The 23,820-nt window shown below is 42.7% G+C and overlaps 1 long non-coding RNA gene across 1 annotated transcript; it reads right to left on the bottom strand.

Annotated features, from left to right (window-relative positions):
* Positions 1–18,342: 18,342 nt before the first annotated feature.
* LOC123732973 (uncharacterized) lies at positions 18,343–23,350 on the bottom strand. The gene is made up of 3 exons (XR_006763545.2): positions 23,232–23,350; positions 21,741–21,830; positions 18,343–18,608 (listed from the first exon to the last, which is right to left on the bottom strand). It is a non-coding gene; the product is annotated as an uncharacterized LOC123732973 (long non-coding RNA).
* Positions 23,351–23,820: the final 470 nt, after the last annotated feature.

Here is a 23,820-nt window from a genome sequence, read left to right as displayed (position 1 = left end):
CCAGTCGGAATATTATCGCTTTTTTACGAGAAAAATGGCATAAAAATGGATTTTAAACAGCGGTTGACATGCTTCGAAGTACGGTAATGGAATATTTAGATTTTTTCTGTCACGAATTGCGCCATGCGCACGACCCTGATTTACCATTTCAGATAGTGTCTTGAACGCACGAACAAAACGCCGCTGTTGGAACATAACTATGGATTATTTTGGACCAAACCACCATTTGTTATTGAAGTAGAAGTCCAGGGAGTGCATTCTGACGAAGACAGCAAGGGTAATCAAACTTTTCTAATAGTAAATCGGAGTTTGGTGAAGGCTAAACTTGCTGGGTGTCTAAATAGCTAGCCCTTTGATGCCGGGCTATCTACTTAGAATATTGCAAAATGTGCTTTCACCGAAAAGCTATTTTAAAATCGGACATATCGAGTGCATAGAGGAGTTCTGTATCTATAATTCTTAAAATAATTGTTATGCTTTTTGTGAACGTTTATCGTGAGTAATTTAGTAAATTGTTAGCGAATTCCCCGGAAGTTTGCGGGGGGTATGCTAGTTCTGAACGTCACATGCTAATGTAAAAAGCTGTTTTTTGATATAAATATGAACTTGATTGAACAAAACATGCATGTATTGAATAACATAATGTCCTAGGGTTGTCATCTGATGAAGATCATCAAAGGTTAGTGCTGCATTTAGCTGTCTTCTGGGTATATGTGACATTATATGCTAGCTTGAAAAATGGGTGTCTGATTATTTCTGGCTGGGTACTCTGCTGACATAATCTAATGTTTTGCTTTCGTTGTAAAGCCTTTTTGAAATCGGACAGTGTGGTTAGATTAACGAGAGTCTTGTCTTTAGAATGGTGTAAAATAGTCATATGTTTGAGAAATTGAAGTAATAGCATTTCTAAGGTATTTGAATAACGCGCCACAGGATTCCACTGGCTGTTACGTAGGTGGGACGATTTCGTCCCACCTACCCTAGAGAGGATAAACCGCAGCCGTCGACACAGCAGTTCTTAAAATTGGATGTAAACATAGACAACGCTGTATTAAAATTGTCAGTGTAGAGCACCAGTGAAAGGGATTTCGAAATGGGAGAAGTTAGGAGCAATTTATATAAGGACGGTATTTGGTATCATGATAAGTTACCAATACTACCTAAGTCATTGTTTAGAGATGCGGCAAGATTGACACATGGGCAGAGCCATGTGTCAACAGGGGGGATAGTAGAGCAGGTTCGGAAACACTTTGTGGCCTATTGGATAACGAACTACTTAAAAAAAACATTTTTTATAATAGATAAGCATATTAAATGGGAAGAAGTGGTCACAACTTACTGGGTGGACACGATTAGGGTAGTTGGTTTACTAGGATCTCTCTCTTAAATAATGGATTACATTTTAGCTGATCAGGTAAACCATATAGAATGCCAGAGTTAGGGAGGCCAGAACAGGTAGACATAGAAGTTGAAGATATACTAACAGAACACATGGTTAACCAAACCCGTATGTCCGAGACTTTGTGTCCAACAGGTGAATTACAGGAGAAGATGATTCACTCAATCCAACCAGGAGACTGGGTGTGGATCCAGTCCCTGAGGAGAAAAGAACTGGAAGCAGCCACGGTGGGAGGGCCCATACCAAGTGTTCCTGGTAATAGCCTTCGTGGTGAGAATAGCTGAAAGAGCTACCTGGGTTCATATCACACATTGCGGGAGGGTAAGACACACTGACACTGTCGAACAATCACAGAGTTAGGAGAAGAACCGAATACCAATAAGGTTCGGGGGTTACCTCTCTAATGAAGATTCCCAAACCCGCCCGATCCTCACTGTGTGCGTTCATAGAAGTGAAAGTGTGGGTTGGCCTCTAGCCGGTGATATATTCTCCGGGAGGGGGTGGGGCTTTACAGGGGTACTGGTCAGTCTGAGCTGTCTGATTGTGGGAGCCATATTCCTAATACACCATGAACCACTCGAGAAGTCAGAAAGTGGTAACTTGACCCATAGTGTAGAAGATGAGGAGTTTTTATGGCCTAGGTACAAAAGGTCACTCGATCTGGATAAAAAGGAAGTGAGAGTAGAGTTAGGGAAGGATGTCTCAATAGAGTTCTCTGCAGACCAAATGGGGTCCCTAACCTCCTGGCAGTCTAGGACTCGGACTTCATGGGGAAGATATGTGTAGATCCCGGTGTAACTCATGGAATCAGGTCATAGCTCACACAGAGAGAGAAGGCTATGTCTATCCACACACCCAATATAGAAACAGATGGTGTATAGTGAAAGCCAGGGTTTTTGACTGCAATCCAGAGCAAGGGAAGTATTGCTTGAAGATAGGAATGACCAATTAAAGCATAAAGAAAGAGGATTTAGGGTTATGGTATGTTGGCCTTGACCAGACCATTGTCGACACTGCGGTACCATTCTGAGTAGTAGAGGTTAGGACAGGAGATAGTTCTACCGCCAGCCAGAATACCAGTAGTACCCCTGATAAAACGGACATTACCCGTGTAGTCATCCAGAGCCAAGGACCGGTGAGGATAGTTCAGACGAAAGATCTTAAGGAAGTGATTGAGGTGGAGACTTGGTTTGAGGATTCCAACCTATGGCTGGAATGGATTCAGTATACAGCTAGATCAGTAGCTAAAGAAGAAGGTTATGCCTGCGCAACAGCCAAACTTCAGTTGACAACCATCCCCTTTCTACCCGATGGAATTAATTTACCAAGGGGAATGGCCTGAATGGTAAAGCTGTTCATGAAGGCAAGGAAGCCAGACAGTTGCACTGATCTGCATTATCTGTATCCTATGTGCCCATTAGATCCAGACTTCCCCCTTTCACAGTCGCAGGAGGAGACTATTATTGTGTGGCTCGACACAACACACACGGATGGAACGTAGGGGAAGTAAGAACATGCAATAGGACAGAGAATGTTACAACTGACGAGACAATGAGGGACCTGACTGGGTGGTTGAGTTCCGAGGACTTTAGTAAGATAAAAAGGCCGAGAGCGGATGTCTGGTGGTTGTGTGGAGGTATGAAGCTGTGGCCAAACCTGCCTGCAAATTGGACTGGTATTTGTGCATTGGTACTGTTAGGCATGCCCTTCACCCTTATACAACACAAAGACCTAGTGCCAGGTGAAAGAGAGGGGAGGAGTGCTCCGTCAGGGTCCTTTGATGATAGAATTTACATTGATAGCATTGGGGTTCAAGGGGGGTGCCTGATGAGTTTAAAGCTAGGAATCAGATATGGGCTGGATTGGAATCAAGTCTTTTTTGGTGGTCGACTCTCAATAAAAATGTGGATTGGATAAATTACATTTATTATAACCAACAGCGTTTCATCAACTATACCAGAGAGGCAATTCCAGGGTTAGCAGAACAGACAGCTGCGACCACTTTGATGGTATGGCAGAATAAAATAGCTTTGGATATGCTTCTGGCTGAAAAGGGTGGTGTGTGTGTGATGTTCGGATCTGAATGCCGGTCTAAACAATTTAGCTCAGGAGTTAGCAGAAAATTCCGGGGTGGACACGGCACTCACGGGATGGTTTGATAGTACGTTCGGAAAATGGAAAAAGGTTGTAATCACTGTGTTGTGGGCTGCTTTCACCTGTATGACTGTGTTGATATTATGTGGTTGTTGTTTGGTCCCTTGTGCGAGAGGTCTCATTTCCAGGGCTCTGGAGAAATCGATGACGGAGCAGATGGTGAGATACGGACCGATTCCAAGTTCAGACCAGTGGGATGACAAATACCTACCGCCGAGCCTGGTGCAGGATTCATTCAATTACGAGGAGCCCATGTTTAGCAAGACTGTTTCTCTAAATGAAGGTCATAGCAAAAATCCTAATCCGAAGAGTTATGACTGGACATAGGCTTAGAACAGTCATTGATAAGTATGTAATGAAAATACATGTATTCGTTTTCTTTGATCTAGTTTGATTTTGTGTGACATTTCTGAATCCAATAAAAATAGATGTGTTATAGTGTATGTGAAATATTTAGCCTATAGGGTGGATTGTAATGGAAATAATATGATTAAAGTTTTGACTAAATGATTTCACCCTGAAAAGGTATAACCAAGTGATTATAAGATGAATGTACTAATGTGTGTGTTTCGGAAAAGTTGAAGCTTAACCTCTCTAGGCTAGGCGGGACGAATTCGTCCCACCTACGTAACAGCGACTGCTATCCTGTGGCGCGATTTTCAAAACCTTAAAAATCCTATTACTTCAATTTCTCAAACATATGACTATTTTACAGCCATTTAACCTGTTGGGTCTAGGGGGCAGCATTTGCACGTCTGGATAAAAAAAATGTACCCGATTTAATCTGGTTACTAATCCTACCCAGTAACTAGAATATGCATATACTTATTATATATGGATAGAAAACACTCTAAAGTTTCCAAAACTGTTTGAATGGTGTCTGTGAGTATAACAGAACTCATTTGGCAGGCAAAACCCTGAGACATTTTCTGACAGGAAGTGGATACCTGATGTGTTGTATTGACTTTAAAGCTATCCCATTGAAAGACACAGGGGTTTAGGAATATTTTGGCACTTCCTATTGCTTCCACTAGATGTCACCAGCCTTTACAAAGTGTTTTGAGTCTTCTGGAGGGAGATCTGACCGAACAAGAGCCATGGAACGGTGATGTCCCATTAGACACCTGGCGCGCTACTTCATGTTGGGTACCCTCGTTCCAATACGTTATAAAAGGCTATGCATTCGTCCACCTTGAATATTATTCATGTTCTGGTTAAAAAAGGCCCTAATGATTTATGCTATACAACGTTTGACATGTTTGAACGAACGGAAATATATTTTTTCCCCTCGTTCATGACGAGAAGTCCGGCTGGCTTACATCATGTGCTAACGAGACGGAGATTTTTGGACATAAATGATGAGCTTTTTTGAACAAAACTACATTCGTTATGGACCTGTGATACCTGGAAGTGACATCTGATGAAGAGAATCAAAGGTAATGGATTATTTACATAGTATTTTCGATTTTAGATCTCCCCAACATGACGTCTAGTCTGTATCGCAACGCGTATTTTTCTGGGCACAGTGCTCAGATTATTGCAAAGTGTGATTTCCCAGTAAGGTTATTTTTAAATCTGGCAAGTTGATTGCGTTCAAAAGATGTAAATCTATAATTCTTTAAATGACAATATAATATTTTACCAATGTTTTCTAATTTTAATTATTTAATTTCTGACGCTGACTTGACTGCCGGTTATTGGAGGGAAACGATTTCCTCAACATCAATGCCATAGTAAAACGCTGTTTTTGTATATAAATATGAACTTGATAGAACTAAAAATGCATGCATTGTCTAACATAATGTCCTAGGAGTGTCATCTGATGGAGATTGTAAAAGGTTAGTGTATCATTTTAGCTGGTTTTATGGTTTTGGTGACCCTGTCTTTGACTTGACAAAACATTACACACAACTCTTGTAAATGTACTGTCCTAACATACTCTAAATTTATGCTTTCGCCGTAAAACCTTTTTGAAATCGTAAAACGTGGTTAGATTAAGGAGATGTTTATCTTTCAAATGGTGTAACATAGTTGTATTTTTGAAAAATTTGAATTTTGACATTTATTTGGATTCAAATTTGCCGCTCTTGAAATGCACCTGCTGTTGATGGAGTGCACCACAGGTGGCACGCTAGCGTCCCACCTAGCCCCAAGAGGTTAAAGACAAGACTCTCGTTAATCTAACCACACTGTCCGATATCAAAAAGGCTTTACAACGAAAGCAAAACATTAGATTATGTCAGCAGAGTACCAAGCCAGAAATAATCAGACACCCATTTTTCAAGCCAGCATATAATGTCACCAAAACCCAGAAGACAGCTAAATGCAGCACTCACCTTTGATGATCTTCATCAGATGACAACCCTAGGACATTATGTTATACAATACATGCATGTTTTGTTCAATCAAGTTCATATTTATATCAAAAAACAGCTTTTTACATTAGCATGTGACGTTCAGAACTAGCATACCCCCCGCAAACTTCCGGGGAATTCGCTAACATTTTACTAAATTACTCACGATAAACGTTCACAAAAAGCATAACAATTATTTTAAGAATTATAGATACAGACCTCCTCTATGCACTCGATATGTCCGATTTTAAAATAGCTTTTTGGTGAAAGCACATTTTGCAATATTCTAAGTACATAGCCCAGCCATCACGGGCTCGCTATTTAGACACCCGGCAAGTTTAGCACTCACCAATATCAGATTTACTATTATAAAAGTTTGATTACCTTTTGTTGTCTTCGTCAGAATACACAGCCAGGACTGCTACATCAATAACAAATGTTGGTTTGGTCCAAAATAATCCATCGTTATATCCGAATAGCGGCGTTTTGTTCGTGCGTCCCAGACACTATCCGAAATGGTAAATCAGGGTCGTGCGCATGGCGCAATTCGTGACAAAAAAAATCGAAATATTCCATTACCGTACTTCGAAGCATGTCAACCGCTGTTTAAAATCCATTTTTATGCAATTTTTCTCGTAAAAAAGCGATAATATTCCGACCGGGAATGTCCATTTAGCTAAACAGAGGAAAGAAAACAAAGCTTTCGGTCGACGCGGGCACGAGCCTGAGTCTCACAGTACTGTAACCAGCCACTACCCAAACGCGCTACTTTGTTTCAGCCAGAGCCTGCAAAGCCATGATTCAGCATTTTGCTGCCTTCTGAGACCCTATGGCAGCCGTAGGAAGTGTCACGGGACAGCTAAGATCCTCACTCTTCAATAAACAGAGACAAGAAGAACGACACCTTGTCAGACAGGCCACTTCCTGCATGAAATCTTCTCAGGTTTTTGCCTGCCATATGAGTTCTGTTATACTCACAGACACCATTCAAACAGTTTAAGGAACTTTAGGGTGTTTTCTATCCAAAGCCAGTAATTATATGCATATTCTAGTTACTGGGCAGGAGTAGTAACCAGATTAAATCGGGTACGTTTTTTTATCCAGCCGTGAAAATACTGCCCCCTAGCCATAACAGGTTAACCTGTTAGGGCTAGGGGGCAGTATTGACACGGCTGGATAAAAAAAACATACCCGATTTAAGGAAGTGATTGAGGTGGAGACTTGGTTTGGGGATTCCAACCTATGGCTGGAATGGATTCAGTATACAGCTAGATCAGTAGCTAAAGAAGAAGGTTATGCCCCCCCGAGAGGGGGAACCTGATCCTAGATCATAATGAATCAGATTACAAGGAGAGGGGGACCTGATCCTAGATCAGAATGAATCAGATTACATGGAGAGGGGGGACCTGATCCTGGATCATAATGAATCAGATTACATGGAGGGGTGGACCTAATCCTAGATCAAAATGAATCAGATTACATGGAGAGGGGGGACCTGATCCTAGATCATAATGCATCAGATTACATGGAGAGGGGGAACCTGATCCTATGTCATAATGAATCAGATTACATGGAGAGGGAGGACCTAATCCTAGATCATAATGAATCAGATTACATGGAGAGGGGGGGACCATATCCTAGATCATAATGAATCAGATTACATGGAGAGGGGGGACCTGATCCTAGATCATAATGAATCAGATTACATGGAGAGGAGGGACCAGATCTTAGATCATAATGAATCAGATTACATGGAGAGGGGGGACCTGATCCTAGATTATGATGAATCAGATTACATGGAGAGGGGGTACCTGATCCTAGATCATAATGAATCAGATTACATGGAGAGGGGGGGACCTGATCCTAGAACATAATGAATCAGATTACATGGATAGGGAGGACCTGATCCTAGATCATAATGAATCAGATTACATGGAGAGGAGGGGACCTGATCCTAGATCATAATGAATCAGATTACATGGAGAGGAGGACCTGATCCTAGATCATAATGAATCAGATTACATGGAGAGGGGGGACCTGATCCTAGATCATAATGAATCAGATTACATGGAGAGGGGGGACCTGATCCTAGATCATAATGAATCAGATTACATGGAGAGGGGGGACCTGATCCTAGATCATAATGAATCAGATTACATGGAGAGGGGGGGACCTGATCCTAGATCGTAATGAATCAGATTACATGGAGAGCCGGATATATACACTGCTCAAAAAATAAAGGTAACACTTAAACAACACAATGTAACTCCAAGTCAATCACACTTCTGTGAAATCAAACTGTCCACTTAGGAAGCAACACTGATTGACAATACATTTCACATGCTGTTGTGCAAATGGAATAGACAACAGGTGGAAATTATAGGCAATTAGCAAGACACCCCCAATAAAGGAGTGGTTCTACAGGTGGGGACCACAGACCACTTCTCAGTTCCTATGCTTCCTGGCTGATGTTTTGGTCACTTTTGAATGCTGGCGGTGCTTTCACTCTAGTGGTAGCATGAGATGGAGTCTACAACCCACACAAGTGGCTCAGGTAGTGCAGCTCATCCAGGATGGCACATCAATGCGAGCTGTGGCAAGAAGGTTTGCTGTGTCTGTCAGCATAGTGTCCAGAGCATGGAGGCGCTACCAGGAGACAGGCCAGTACATCAGGAGACGTGGAGGAGACCGTAGGAGGGCAACAACCCAGCAGCAGGACCGCTACCTCTGCCTTTGTGCAAGGAGGAGCAGGAGAAGCACTGCCAGAGCCCTGCAAAATGACCTCCAGCAGGCCACAAATGTGCATGTGTCTGCTCAAACGGTCAGAAACAGACTCCATGAGGGTGGTATGAGGGCCCGACGTCCACAGGTGGGGGTTGTGCTTACAGCCCAACACCATGCAGGACGTTTGGCATTTGCCAGAGAACCCCAAGATTGGCAAATTCGCCACTGGCGCCCTGTGCTCTTCACAGATGAAAGCAGGTTCACACTGAGCACGTGACAGACGTGACAGAGTCTGGAGACGCCGTGAAGAACGTTCTGCTGCCTGCAACATCCTCCAGCATGACCGGTTTGGTGGTGGGTCAGTCATGGTGTGGGGTGGCATTTCTTTGGGGGGCCGCACAGCCCTCCATGTGCTCGCCAGAGGTAGCCTGACTGCCATTAGGTACCGGGATGAGATCCTCAGACCCCTTGTGAGACCATATGCTGGTGCGGTTGGCCCTGGGTTCCTCCTAATGCAAGACAATGCTAGACCTCATGTGGCTGGAGTGTGTCAGCAGTTCCTGCAAGAGGAAGGCATTGATGCTATGGACTGGCCCTGCCCGTTCCCCAGACCTGAATCCAATTGAGCACATCTGGGACGTCATGTCTCGCTCCATCCACCAACGCCACGTTGCACCACAGACTGTCCAGGAGTTGGCGGATGCTTTAGTCCAGGTCTGGGAGGAGATCCCTCAGGAGACCATCCGCCACCTCATCAGGAGCATGCCCAGGCGTTGTAGGGAGGTCATACAGGCACGTGGAGGCCACACACACTACTGAGCCTCATTTTGACTTGTTTTAAGGACATTACATCAAAGTTGGATCAGCCTGTAGTGTGGTTTTCCACTTTAATTTTGTGTGTGACTCCAAATCCAGACCTCCATGGGTTGATAAATTGGATTTCCATTGATTATTTTTGTGTGATTTTGTTGTCAGCACATTCAACTATGTAAAGAAAAAAGTATTTCATAAGATTATTTCTTTCATTAAGATCTAGGATGTGTTGTTTAAGTGTTCCCTTTATTTTTTTGAGCAGTATATAATATACCCTACTATTTTTTAATATTTAATATGCCATAAACTATTGTTTTTTTTAAGTTTCATTAATTCATTGTAATTAAGTTAATCATTATGACACACCCCTCTCTATTGTCATTGGTTGCACTAATTGCACTGTTCGTCTACATAACCTGGTTCAAGTATTGATAACATCACCCTGAAGAAGGCATAGTGATGCTGAAACGTTGGTAAATACCCAATAAATGACTGGGAGTTTATATATGGAGTGTGCGACTCTCTTTATTTTGATAGTTCATAACTCTTATGTATTTGCCATCTTTTTGTGTTTTTCAGGCAGCCTGGGAAAGAACTGAAAAAACTCACTAAAGAGTCAAGACAGAGACACCAGAAAGACCCAAGAAGACTTGGATGCAGCATCTGAGGACAGAGAGGGATGTTCAGAACTCACTCAGTCTGGTAAGTTGGTGAGGGTAGACTTGGAGGCTGCTTACCTGACATGGAGGAAGTCCCCCCCCCCCATTATGTTGGAACATCATGTTTATTTGTTTGAATCTTGTCTTTGTTTGTGATCAGGTTAGAAGAGAATGACTCCTCAACCCAAGAGGCCCTGGAGCAGCTGTGATCAGGTTAGAAGAGAATGACTCCTCAACCCAAGAGGCCCTGGAGCAGCTGTGATCAGGTTAGAAGAGAATGACTCCTCAACCCAAGAGGCCCTGGAGCAGCTGTGATCAGGTTAGAAGAGAATGACTCCTCAACCCAAGAGGCCCTGGAGCAGCTGTGATCAGGTTAGAAGAGAATGACTCCTCAACCCAGGAGGCCCTGGAGCAGCTGTGATCAGGTTAGAAGAGAATGACTCCTCAACCCAAGAGGCCCTGGAGCAGCTGTGATCAGGTTAGACTCCTCAACCCAAGAGGCCCTGGAGCAGCAGTGAGAGAGCAGCAGTGTGGAAGTATTTGGGGAAATTTAATGAAGGTTTCCTGGAAAAGAGGATTGACTGTTATGTAAAGGGTCAGAGCCACTGAGAGGACAAAATATTAAGGATACCTTCCTAATATTGAGTTACGCCTGGTCAGTTTGTCATGGAATTAAATGTGTCCTTAATGTTTTGTGTTAATTACATAATAATTATACATTTATGATTGAAGGTTATGAGAGAACCCCCACATCACTAGCTTCTCTTTATTCAACCTGCCATCTACCCACCTGGGGACTGAGGGTTATGAGAGAACCCCCACATCACTAGCTTGCATGTTCTGCAGCCTTGTAAAGATAAGGAGGGGACGACTGGGAGGCAGGTTGGCATTTATTGTCATGAATCTTGCCATGGAGGCAGTTCAGCAAAGTATTCCCTAGCTGGCACAGGCACAAAGTAATACAATCCGATTTAAATCCTAACCTCAACCCTAACCACACTGCTAATCCTTCCCTTAAATTAAGACCATAAAACAACATTATTTTCCACAGCCAATTCTGACTTTGCAGCTGACATATCTAGAGGAAATCGCACAGTTCTGCCTCCAGGTCAAGATTCATGACAAACGTCAACATGAGACAGGGAGAAGCAATGTAAAAATCAATAACAAAATTGTTTTCACAATTAACATGCTTTTTCTTGTTTCAAGTATGTTTTATTATGAAAAGTACAATATAACCATGTATACTTGTACAACTATGGAGCGTATGTCCACATATAATTGTACTATTTGTTTTTCCAACATAAAAGACAAGAAATGATCACATTGGTATTTTAACGGTGTTATTGTAAGAGTTTAAATGTTTAAACAGAGGATACATCTAAAACAGGATAAAACAAGTGCAGTATGTTGTGAGAATGTTACTTTAACGTCGACTCATAACGTCACACTATAACTTCATGGGAGTCTTGTGAAAAGACTGCATGTTGTTTTGGGTGGATTGAGTGACGTCTTCATCAACATTTTGCAGAATATTCCGGTAATATTTTCACCTCTTGTCGGCTGCAGACATTCATAAGGAGTTCCAGTAGTTTATTTGCCATTTGCAGGTATTAAAAGTAATACATACATTGTAATTCCTTGTTGGGTCTCTCTCACATACAGGACAGTACGTACCAGAGGAGGCTGCTGAGGGGAGGACGGCTCATAATAATGTCTGGAACAGAGTGAATGAAATGGAACACATGGAAACCACGTGTTTGATACCATTCCACTTATTCCACTCCAGCCATTACAAGCCTGTCCTCCCTAAATAAGGTCCCACCAACCTCCTGTGGTACAAACACAAACAGTAAAACACATAATAAAATCACACTGTGTGTGTGCGTGTGTCAGAGTGTGTGTCGTTTGTGTGTGTGAATGTGTGTGTGTGTGTGTGTGTGTGTCCAGTGTGTGTGTGTGTATGTGTGTGTCCAGTGTGTGTGTGTGTGTGTCCAGTGTGTGTGTGTGTGTGTGTGTGTGTGTGTCCAGTGTGTGTGTGTGTTCGATGTGTGTGTGTGTGTGTTCGATGTGTGTGTGTGTTCGATGTGTGTGTGTCCAGTGTGTGTGTGTGTGTCCAGTGTGTGTGTGTGTGTCCAGTGTGTGTGTGTGTGTGTGTGTGTGTGTGTGTGTGTTTGTGTGTGTGTCCAGTGTGTGTGTGTGTCAGTGTGTGTGTGTCCAGTGTGTGTGTGTGTGTGTGTGTGTGTCAGTGTGTGTGTGTGTGTGTGTGTGTGTGTGTGTGTGTGTGTGTGTGTGTGTGTGTGTGTGTGTGTGTGTGTGTGTGTGTGTGTGTGTGTGTGTGTCCAGTTATTATTTCAGGGACACTGAAGAGCCAACATAATGAACCCTAAATCCTGGATAGAGGGGCTCAGTGAATGTGGAGGTGAATGTGATCAGGTGGGTCAGTGTGTCAGAGGAGGCTCTATAGAAGGACAGAGTGCCGGCTGACCAGTCCAGATACACTCCTACTCTGTGGGAGCTGGAGGAGGGGACGTCTATGGTAGTGGGATGATTATTATGCCTGGCAGAGTATCTGTTGTCAGAGCAGAACAGACACCAGGACTTGTCATTGAATCCAAGACAACAGTCCTCAAACACTCCTCTCCTGCTGATTCCTTTATATGTCACTCCTATACCAGCCGCTCTCCCACTCCACTCTACCTCCCAGTAACAGCGCCCAGTCAGACCCTCTCTACACAGCACCTGTCTACATCCCACAAATCTCTCTGGGTGATCAGGATACGGCTGCTCCTCTCTCCTCCATGTCACCTTTCTGTTCTCCTCAGACAGAGAGAGGCGTCTGTCTTCTGTGTTTGGGTCCAGTGTGAGATCACAGACATCTGATGGATGAAACCAGACACAATATTAGAAATCATCATCATTCACATTAGAATGTTAACTCACTTTTCACTAATTCATTTAATGTAGATGTTTCTAGGTATCAAAAGGAGAAGTTAAGGTAACTTGAGACTTGTTGAGTGATCATATGTTATACTGTATGGTAATATAAAACACAGTTATTCACAATAATTACACACACACACACACACACACACACACACACACACACACACACACACACACTGTCATATCAACTCTTTGTAAACGTTGGTGTCCCTGATTTGTGCTTCTGTAGAACTACAGCTGATATTCAATATGACCAAGTCAGTAATGATGGTGGTCTTTGACTTAACTTGAATTAAGACTTATTCTTAGTCATATTCTTCACAGCAGTCAACACTCACATTTTCTAAGTCCAGGTTTCATTCTGTTCTGTCCACCATGTTCCACACTGTAGCGGTAAGCAGAAAAACAGACAGTCATTGAGGGATACACCTGAACTCACACACACACACACACACACACACACACACACACACACACACACACACACACACACACACACACCACACACACACACACACACACACACACACACACACACACACACACACACACACACACACACACCTTTGTCCAAGTGGTGGTAAGAATGTTTGTCTTAACTAGCCTGAAAAGTCCAACATGTCTGATATGAACATTGACATAAATCCTCTACATACTTGAGTTTCTCCAGTCTGCAGTGTGGATCCTCCAGTCCAGCAGAGAGCAGTCTGACTCCTGAGTCTCCTGGGTGATTGTAGCTCAGGTCCAGCTCTCTCAGGTGTGAGGGGTTTGACCTCAGAGCTGAGGCCAGAGAAGCACAGCCTTCCTCTGTGACTAGACAGCCTGACAGCCTGCAAAGAGTCAAATCATATTAAAACCACACTGCTATTCTTTGGTGGTGAAAATAGTAGCAGTATATTTTTTCAACATATGAAACCTTCCATATCTATTCTTAAATTAATGTATCATATTATAAATTACAAATGATCAAAGTATTGCCTGCAGATAGAAACATGTATAGTACAAATATTTGAGTAGACTGACCAGACCAGTTTAAAAGCAGTATCAGTCAAAAGACAGACAGTGAGGTATCAGATTTAGATTGTATTGAGTATACAGTCCACACCATATCTATTTTGACAGTGAAGATAACATTTTAAATGTGGGTCACCTTTTATATGAGGATATTTTCATACATATCTGTTTCACCATTTAGAAAAATGAAAGCACTTTATGTGTCTAGTCCACCCATTTGAAGAAGTCATAAGTATTCTGACCAATTCATTTATAGTGTATTAAAATAGTCAAAAGATTAGTGTTTGGTTGTAAACTAGTTGGTTGCATTTGCAGTTTGTTTTGCCCAATAATAAAATGGTGGATGATGACTGGATTAATCTTCTGTCTAAGTGAGTAGATAACATGTTTCTAAACACTACTACATGAATCCTGATGATAACATGATTGATACAAATCATGAATGAATCATGAATAATAATGAGTGAGAAAGTTAGAGGCTACAACAAAACATGCTAACCTCTCACCATTACCAATAACAGAGGCTACAACAAAACATGCTAACCTCTCACCATTACCAATAACAGAGGCTACAACAAAACATGCTAACCTCTCACCATTACCAATAACAGAGGCTACAACAAAACATGCTAACCTCTCACCATTACCAATAACAGAGGCTACAACAAAACATGCTAACCTCTCACCATTACCAATAACAGAGGCTACAACAAAACATGCTAACCTCTCACCATTACCAATAACAGAGGCTACAACAAAACATGCTAACCTCTCACCATTACCAATAACAGAGGCTACAACAAAACATGCTAACCTCTCACCATTACTAATAACAGAGGCTCATTCCTCATTATTCACAATTCATTCCTGATTATTCATATTAATAGTAGCATCCACATGAATGTAGAGGTGTTCAGAAACATTCACTGTCCAAACACATATGGTGTGGACTATACTGTGTGCCTGGTGAACACATGTGGATCTGGTGAACAGTTATCACTTGTTGACCAACTACAGGAATACTGACCTCAGAGTCTCCAGTTTACAGTGGGGATTCCCCAGTCCAGCAGAGAGCAGCTCCACTCCTGAATCCTTCAGGTCATTGTTACTCAGGTCCAGCTCTCTCAGGTGTGAGGGGTTTGACTTCAGAGCTGAGACCAGAGAAGAACAGCCTTCCTCTGTGACTAGACAGCCTGACAGCCTGCAAAGAGATCATCATGACTTCACAAACACACTGTTTATTTAACACCAGTAGAGTAGAAGGACAACGGTAGATGCATTTGGTTCATATTCTCAAACAACATATAGATTTACCTTCCGTCTCCTGGAATTGTATGGTCATATTGTTATACTGGATTGAATATCTGATTCAATATGTTATGCAATATAATATTATATACATATTGTAATACATATAATATTTCTTCCTGATGATTACTTCTTATATGGCATTTTATTTACTCACAGAACAGCTCTGGAGGCTTTGACCACTGGCAGCAGCCTCAGAAGACCTTCCTCTGATCTGGAGTATTTCTTCAGGTCAAACACATCCAGCTCCTTTTCTGAAGTCAGCAACACAAAGACCAGAGCTGACCACTGTGCAGGTGACAGGTTGGGTTTTGAGAGACTTCCTGAGCTCAGGTAGCTTTGGATCTCCTCCACTAGAGAATGGTCATTCAGTTCATTCAGACAGTGGAACAGATTGATGCTCCTCTCTGGAGAGGGATTCTCCCTGATCTTCTCTTTGATGTACTTGACTGTCTCTTCATGGCTCTGTGAGCTGATTCTTGTCTTTGTCAGTAGACCTCGTAAGTGCTTCTGATTGGACTCCAGTGAGAGGCCCAGAAGGAAGCGGAGGAAAAGGTCCAGGTTTCCTGTCTCACTTCGTAAGGCTTTATCCACAGCACTCGTGTAGAAAGTAACTTCAGGTTCGTCTTTTGTTTTCGGTTTGTCCATTAGATTCTCATTGTTGTTGATGAATGAGAGGAACACATATACAGCAGCCAGAAACTCCTGAATGCTCAGATGCACGAAGCAGTACACCTTGTCTTGGTACAGCCCACATTCCTCTTTAAAGAGCTGTGTGCACAATCCTGAGTACACTGAGGCTTCATTGACATCAATGCCAGCCTCCTTCAGGTCTTCTTCATAGAAAATCAGATTGCCGTTCACAAGCTGTTGAAAAGCCAGTTTTCCCAGTGACAGAATGCTCTCTTTATTCCAGTGTGGATCTGTCTCTTCTTTCCCAAGATACTTTTCATTCTTCTGTTTGGTATGAAATACCACAAGGTGTGTGTACATCTCAGTCAGAGTCTTGGGCATCTCTTCTCTCTTATGTTTCAGCATGTGTTCGAGGACTGTTGCAGAAATCCAACAGAAGACTGGAATGTGGCACATGATGTGGAGGCTCCTTGATGTCTTTATGTGTGAGATGATTCTGCTGGCCAGGTCCTCATCCCTGAATCTCTTCCTGAAGTACTCCTCCTTCTGTGGGTCGTTGAACCCTCGTACCTCTGTCACCTGGTCAACACACTCTGAAGGGATCCTATTGGCTGCTGCAGGTCGGGTAGTTATCCAGAGGAGAGCAGAGGGAAGCAGATTTCCCTTGATGAGATTTGTCAGCAGAACATCCACTGAGGTTGTCTCTGTGACGTCCCAACAGATCTTGTTCTTCTGGAAGTCTAGGGGCAGTCGGCACTCATCCAGACCATCAAAGATGAACAGAACTTTGTACTTGTTGTAGATGGAGATTCCTGATTGTTTGGTTTCCATTGAGAAGTGATTAAGAAGTTCAATGAAAGTGTGTTTGTCCCCTTTCATCAAATTCAGCTCCCGGAAAGGGAATGAAAATACAAATTGGACATCCTGATTTGCTTTTCCTTCAGCCCAGTCCAGAATGAACTTCTGCACAGAGACTGTTTTTCCAATGCCAGCGACTCCCTTTGTCAGCACAGTTCTGATAAGTTTGTCTTGTCCAGTTAAGGGTTTGAAGATGTCGTTACATTTGATTGCAGTCTCTGGTCTTGCTTGTTTCCTGGTTGTTGTCTCAATCTGTCTCAGCTCATGTTCATTATTGACCTCTCCTGTTCCACCCTCTGTGATGTAGAGCTCTGTGTAGATCTTATTGAGAAGTGTTGGGTTTCCTTGTTTAGCGATCCCCTCAAATACACATTGAAACTTCTTCTTTAGATTAGATTTGAGTTCACGTTGGCAAATCACAGCAAGCTCATCTGAATCTAGAAATAACACAGAGATTCTTATTGTTACGTCTAGTTTTAATGCCGACTGTATTGAAGGACTGTTATAAAGTTTTAAATTATAATATTTTTTTCTCTTAACTGACTGTATAAATGTGTAAATGTTTTCATAATGCATTACAGACTGGTGTGACTGATAATGTAATTATTGGTATTATTGATGGTATTATTAATGTTGTCTCTCTCTCTCTCTCTCTCTCTAAATTAATCACCACAACACATCCCTTCTGCTACTTGATAAGGTCACTAGGTGTTGTGTTAAGGCTGCTACAATATCATTGAGTTACACAGCTACTTTAGCTGTACTTTAGCTACAGCTTTTAAATGTTATAAAACAGCATTCAACATGATGCAGACAGATCTTACAGTTCTCCAGTGTGTCAGCAAGCTCCTTCTGGTTCATTTTCCTCAGGACGTGCAGTGTGATCTTCAGAACCCCCTCTCTGGCACTGCTCTCCTGCTTCTCATCTTCAGCATCCACCACTTCCTCATCCTGCTTCTGACTCTCAAAACCTTCTGGGAGTTCTGGACTAAGAATCTTCTTGAACATCTTCAGCTCGTTCTTCACAAATGTCATCATTTTCTCTTCAAGCAACTAAAATAAATCATGTAAATAAGTTAAGCAAGAGAAGAAATGCTTTGTCATTAACGCAATAATGAATAATTGACAGATCAACTTTACTTGAGGTAAACAAAAACAAATGTTCATAACAGGATCACATACACTGAATATAGAGTCCAGGTCTGTTTGATGACTCTGGGAAGACTGACCACTGAGAATCTCTGACTCTGATCTCTCCTGTTGGTTTCTGTGGACAAAACATGAGATTACATCTCCTCATCCAGGGAGTACACACACACACACACACACACACACACACACACACACACACACACACACACACACACACACACACACACACACACACACACACACACACACACACACACACACACACACACACACACACACACACACACACACACACACACACACACACCGAAGGGAATGTTGTGTTTGTTTAACATTATTTTAGGACTATGAAAATGGACTAAAGGATTAGCCTATGGATTATGAAAACAACCAAAAGAAATGTGAAAATGGGAGAGGAGAAATGACTAGAGACAGTGTTGTTTAACTCACTGACCATGACCCATGAGTTCTTCTTACCTTTGTTCAGTAGAAAAGTATCCCTCTCTAAACTCTATAGGTAGATTCATAGACTTGTCACTCTTCATGGACACACAGCTGGGAACAGGGGAGGCTGGTCTCTCCTGCTTGATTGGTCTTCAACACAACAGAGACGAACATTACATCTCTCATCTACTCTGATCTCAGATGGGGAAACATAAGAAGAGTTCCAAAACGCAACATATCACTTTACAGAAATGAGCTTTTATTGTTTAAAGAAATTATGAAAGAGATTGGTGTGTTGTTTCACTATCTAATCATGGCATGGTGTCTCTCAGGAGTTAAAAGACTCAGGTCAGGGAGAGTTGGAGAGGCAGGTTTATGGTTCCCCCCTAGACTCTCAGGAGTTAACACACTCAGGTCAGGGAGAGATGGAGAGGCAGGTTTATGGTTCCCCCCCTAGACTCTCAGGAGTTAACACACTCAGGTCAGGGAGAGTTGGAGAGGCAGGTTTATGGTTCCCCCTTGACGATCAGGCTCTGGTTGTGGGGGATATTCAGCTTGGGGTTGTGAGGAGCTGATAACAGTCACCCGCATGGATTTCGTAAAAGAGCTGTTTCCCGAAACCATCAATAACATTACACTTGGAAAATGCTTGTGATCTAACACCTGCCTCCGACCACTCGTAGAACAGCTGAGTAATCTAACTCCTGTCTCAGTCCACTAGAACAGCTGAGTAAACTACCTCCTGCCTCAGACCACTAGAACAGATGAGTAAACTACCTCCTGTCTCAGACCACTAGAACAGCTGAGTAATCTACCTCCTCCCTCAGACCACTAGAACAGCTGAGTAATCTACCTCCTGTCTCAGACCACTAGAACAGCTGAGTAATCTACCTCCTGTCTCAGACCACTAGAACAGCTGAGTAATCTACCTCCTGTTTCAGACCACTAGAACAGCTGAGTAATCTACCTCCTGTCTCAGACCACTAGAACAGCTGAGTAATCTACCTCCTCCCTCAGACCACTAGAACAGCTGAGTAATCTACCTCCTCCCTCAGACCACTAGAACAGCTGAGTAATCTACCTCCTGTCTCAGACCACTAGAACAGCTGAGTGATCTACCTCCTGTCTCAGACCACTAGAACAGCTGAGTAATCTACCTCTTGTCTCAGACCACTAGAACAGCTGAGTAATCTACCTCCTGCCTCAGACCACTAGAACAGCTGAGTAATCTACCTCCTGCCTCAGACCACTAGAACAGCTGAGTAATCTACCTCCTGCCTCAGACCACTAGAACAGCTGAGTAATCTACCTCCTGCCTCAGACCACTAGAACAGCTGAGTAATCTACCTCCTCCCTCAGACCACTAGAACAGCTGAGTAATCTACCTCCTGTCTCAGACCACTAGAACAGCTGAGTAATCTACCTCCTGTCTCAGACCACTAGAATAGCTGAGTAATCTACATCCTGCCTCAGACCACTAGAACAGCTGAGTAATCTACCTCCTCCCTCAGACCACTAGAACAGCTGAGTAATCTACCTCCTGTCTCAGAAAACTAGAATAGCTGAGTAATCTACCTCCTGTCTCAGACCACTAGAACAGCTGAGTAATCTACCTCCTCCCTCAGACCACTAGAACAGCTGAGTAATCTACCTCCTGTCTCAGACCACTAGAACAGCTGAGTAATCTACCTCCTCCCTCAGACCACTAGAACAGCTGAGTAATCTACCTCCTGCCTCAGACCACTAGAACTGCTGAGTAATCTACCTCCTGTCTCAGACCACTAGAACAGCTGAGTAATCTACCTCCTGTCTCAGACTACTAGAACAGCTGAGTAATCTACCTCCTGTCTCAGACCACTAGAACAGCTGAGTAATCTACCTCCTGCCTCAGACCACTAGAACAGCTGAGTAATCTACATCCTGCCTCAGACCACTAGAACAGCTGAGTAATCTACGTCCTGTCTCAGACCACTAGAACAGCTGAGTAATCTACCTCCTGTCTCAGACCACTAGAACAGCTGAGTAATCTATCTCCTCCCTCAGACCACTAGAACAGCTGAGTAATCTACGTCCTGTCTCAGACCACTAGAACAGCTGAGTAATCTACCTCCTGTCTCAGACCACTAGAACAGCTGAGTAATCTACCTCCTCCCTCAGACCACTAGAACAGCTGAGTGCGTCATTAGATGCTTTTTTTGCCCTTCCACTTGACTTTATACACAGAAGATCTCTGCTAAACATAGAATCATATAGTTTATCCATCTCTCTGTGACAGCAGATGAATTCAGAACAAAGTTGACTACAAATACGAAGTTGCCAATGTCTTTGCATTTGATTCAATCAAGGGACGTCTGCAGATTTGCTTCAAATGAAACTGAGATGACTGCATTGAAATATAAACAGTAGTCTTTAGGCCTATTTCAATCATATTGTTCAATATATTGAGTAATATTTTGATACTTGTAGGCTACTGTCTGAAATATGTCTCAATATATTTCATGATGTGTATCCAAACATGAACACAATGATGTGCCAAATCTGTGATTTAGTGCGTTTTTATTGGGTAAGCATTAGACTAAGCCTCCCCAATACTTGCAACCATAGGTGCTAATAGAAGCTGATCCTGGGTCAGTATTGTGACATAACTATAATGTTAAGGAAATATCTGAATGGAGAAAACTGATCCGAGAGCAGCGCTCCCTTTCTTTCCATCCTATCAGTATTGATACATGCTCCACCAGACGTGATACCTTGTAGTGCTGCTGATCCAGTTTCTACTGGTCTGACTGAGGATATGAACTCTGACCTGTCCACCAGACGTGATACCTTGTAGTGCTGCTGATCCAGTTTCTACTGGTCTGCCTGAGGATATGAACTCTGACCTGTCGACCAACCATGATACCTTGTAGTGCTGCTGATCCAGTTTCTACTGGTCTGACTGAGGATATGAACTCTGACCTGTCCACCAGACGTGATACCTTGTAGTGCTGCTGATCCAGTTTCTACTGGTCTGCCTGAGGATATGAACTCTGACCTGTCCACCAGACGTGATACCTTGTAGTGCTGCTGATCCAGTTTCTACTGGTCTGCCTGAGGATATGAACTCTGACCTGTCCACCAGACGTGATACCTTGTAGTGCTGCTGATCCAGTTCCTGCTAGTCTGCCTGAGGATATGAACTCTGACCTGTTCACCAGACGTGATACCTTGTAGTGCTGCTGATCCAGTTTCTGCTGGTCTGACTGAGGATATGAACTCTGACCTGTCCACCAGACGTGATACCTTGTAGTGCTGCTGATCCAGTTTCTGCTGGTCTGACTGCGGGTATGGAGCTCTGCCATGTCCACCAGACTTGCTACGTTGACCTTATACCTTGTAAATAAAAAAAAGGAAATAGTAACACAAAATAACAATAATTACGCTATAAGGAGTACCAGTACTGAGTCAATATGCAGGGGTACCAGGTAGTTGAGGTAATAATGAGGCTATAAGGATTACCAGTACTGAGTCAATGTGCAGGGGTACCAGGTAGTTGAGGTAATAATGAGGCTATAAGGAGTACCAGTACTGAGTCAATGTGCAGGGGTACCAGGTAGTTGAGGTAATAATGAGACTATAAGGAGTACCAGTACTGAGTCAATGTGCAGGGGTACCAGGTAGTTGAGGTAATAATGAGACTATAAGGAGTACCAGTACTGAGTCAATGTGCAGGGGTACCAGGTAGTTGAGGTAATAATGAGACTATAAGGAGTACCAGTACTGAGTCAATGTGCAGGGGTACCAGGTAGTTGAGGTAATAATGAGGCTATAAGGATTACCAGTACTGAGTCAATGTGCAGGGGTACCAGGTAGTTGAGGTAATAATGAGACTATAAGGAGTACCAGTACTGAGTCAATGTGCAGGGGTACCAGGTAGTTGAGGTAATAATGAGACTATAAGGAGTACCAGTACTGAGTCAATGTGCAGGGGTACCAGGTAGTTGAGGTAATAATGAGGCTATAAGGAGTACCAGTACTGAGTCAATGTGCAGGGGTACCAGGTAGTTGAGGTAATAATGAGGCTATAAGAATTACCAGTACTGAGTCAATGTGCAGGGGTACCAGGTAGTTGAGGTAATAATGAGGCTATAAGGAGTACCAGTACTGAGTCAATGTGCAGGGGTACCAGGTAGTTGAGGTAATAATGAGGCTATAAGGAGTACCAGTACTGAGTCAATGTGCAGGGGTACCAGGTAGTTGAGGTAATAATGAGACTATAAGGAGTACCAGTACTGAGTCAATGTGCAGGGGTACCAGGTAGTTGAGCTAATAATGAGACTATAAGGAGTACCAGTACTGAGTCAATGTGCAGGGGTACCAGGTAGTTGAGGTAATAATGAGACTATAAGGAGTACCAGTACTGAGTCAATGTGCAGGGGTACCAGGTAATTGAGGTAATATGTACATGTAGGTAAGGGTAAAAGTGACTAGGCAATCAGGATAGAGATTACATCTCCTCATCCAGGGAGAGCACACACACACACACACACACACACACACACACACACACACACACACACACACACACACACACACACCACACACACACACACACACACACACAGGGAGGGAACGTTGTGTTTGTTTAATATTGTTTTAGGACTATGAAAATGGACAAAAGGATTAGCCTGTGGATTATGAAAACAACCAAAAGAAATGTGAAAATGGGAGAGGAGAAATGACTAGAGACAGTGTTGTTTAACTCACTGACCATGACCCATGAGTTCTTCTTACCTTTGTTCAGTAGAAAAGTCTCCCTCTCTAAACTCTTCAGGTTGACCCATAGACCAGTCACTCTTCATGGACACACAGCTGGGTACAGGGGAGGCTGGTCTCTCCTGCTTGATTGGTCTTCAACACAACAGAGACAAACATTACATCTCTCATCTACTCTGATCTCAGATGGGAAACATAAGAAGAGTTCCAAAACGCAACATATCACTTTACAGAAATGAGCTTTTATTGTTTAAAGAAATTATGTATTAATTATTACATCTCTCACAGACAAGGATTTGTTTAAAATCTATCACTTGATGGTTTCATTTCAGAGAGACAAAAATCATGTTTTTTTCATGCAAAATGCTCTAAATCTCCCTCACTCTCAAATGTGACCGACCGGCTCAATTTGGTAATTAACTAAATAACTACATATATAGTGATTTTGGTTTATGTCAGTTTAATTGTTTGTTAAGGTATAAGTTGTTATTTTATGATTGTAAGTGATAAAATTAACTAGTAATTCTTAGTAATTACTACTTTAGTAAGGAATAACACATTTTTTCAGCACTACTGCAGTTGCTAAATGATTCCAATAGATGGGAAC

Source organism: Salmo salar, unplaced genomic scaffold (genome assembly GCF_965601325.2).
Source record: "Salmo salar unplaced genomic scaffold, fSalSal1 ptg000468l, whole genome shotgun sequence".
NCBI lineage: Eukaryota > Metazoa > Chordata > Actinopteri > Salmoniformes > Salmonidae > Salmo > Salmo salar.
The sequence above is the reverse complement of the archived record's forward strand: the minus strand, read 5'-3'. Positions and strand labels throughout refer to the sequence as shown.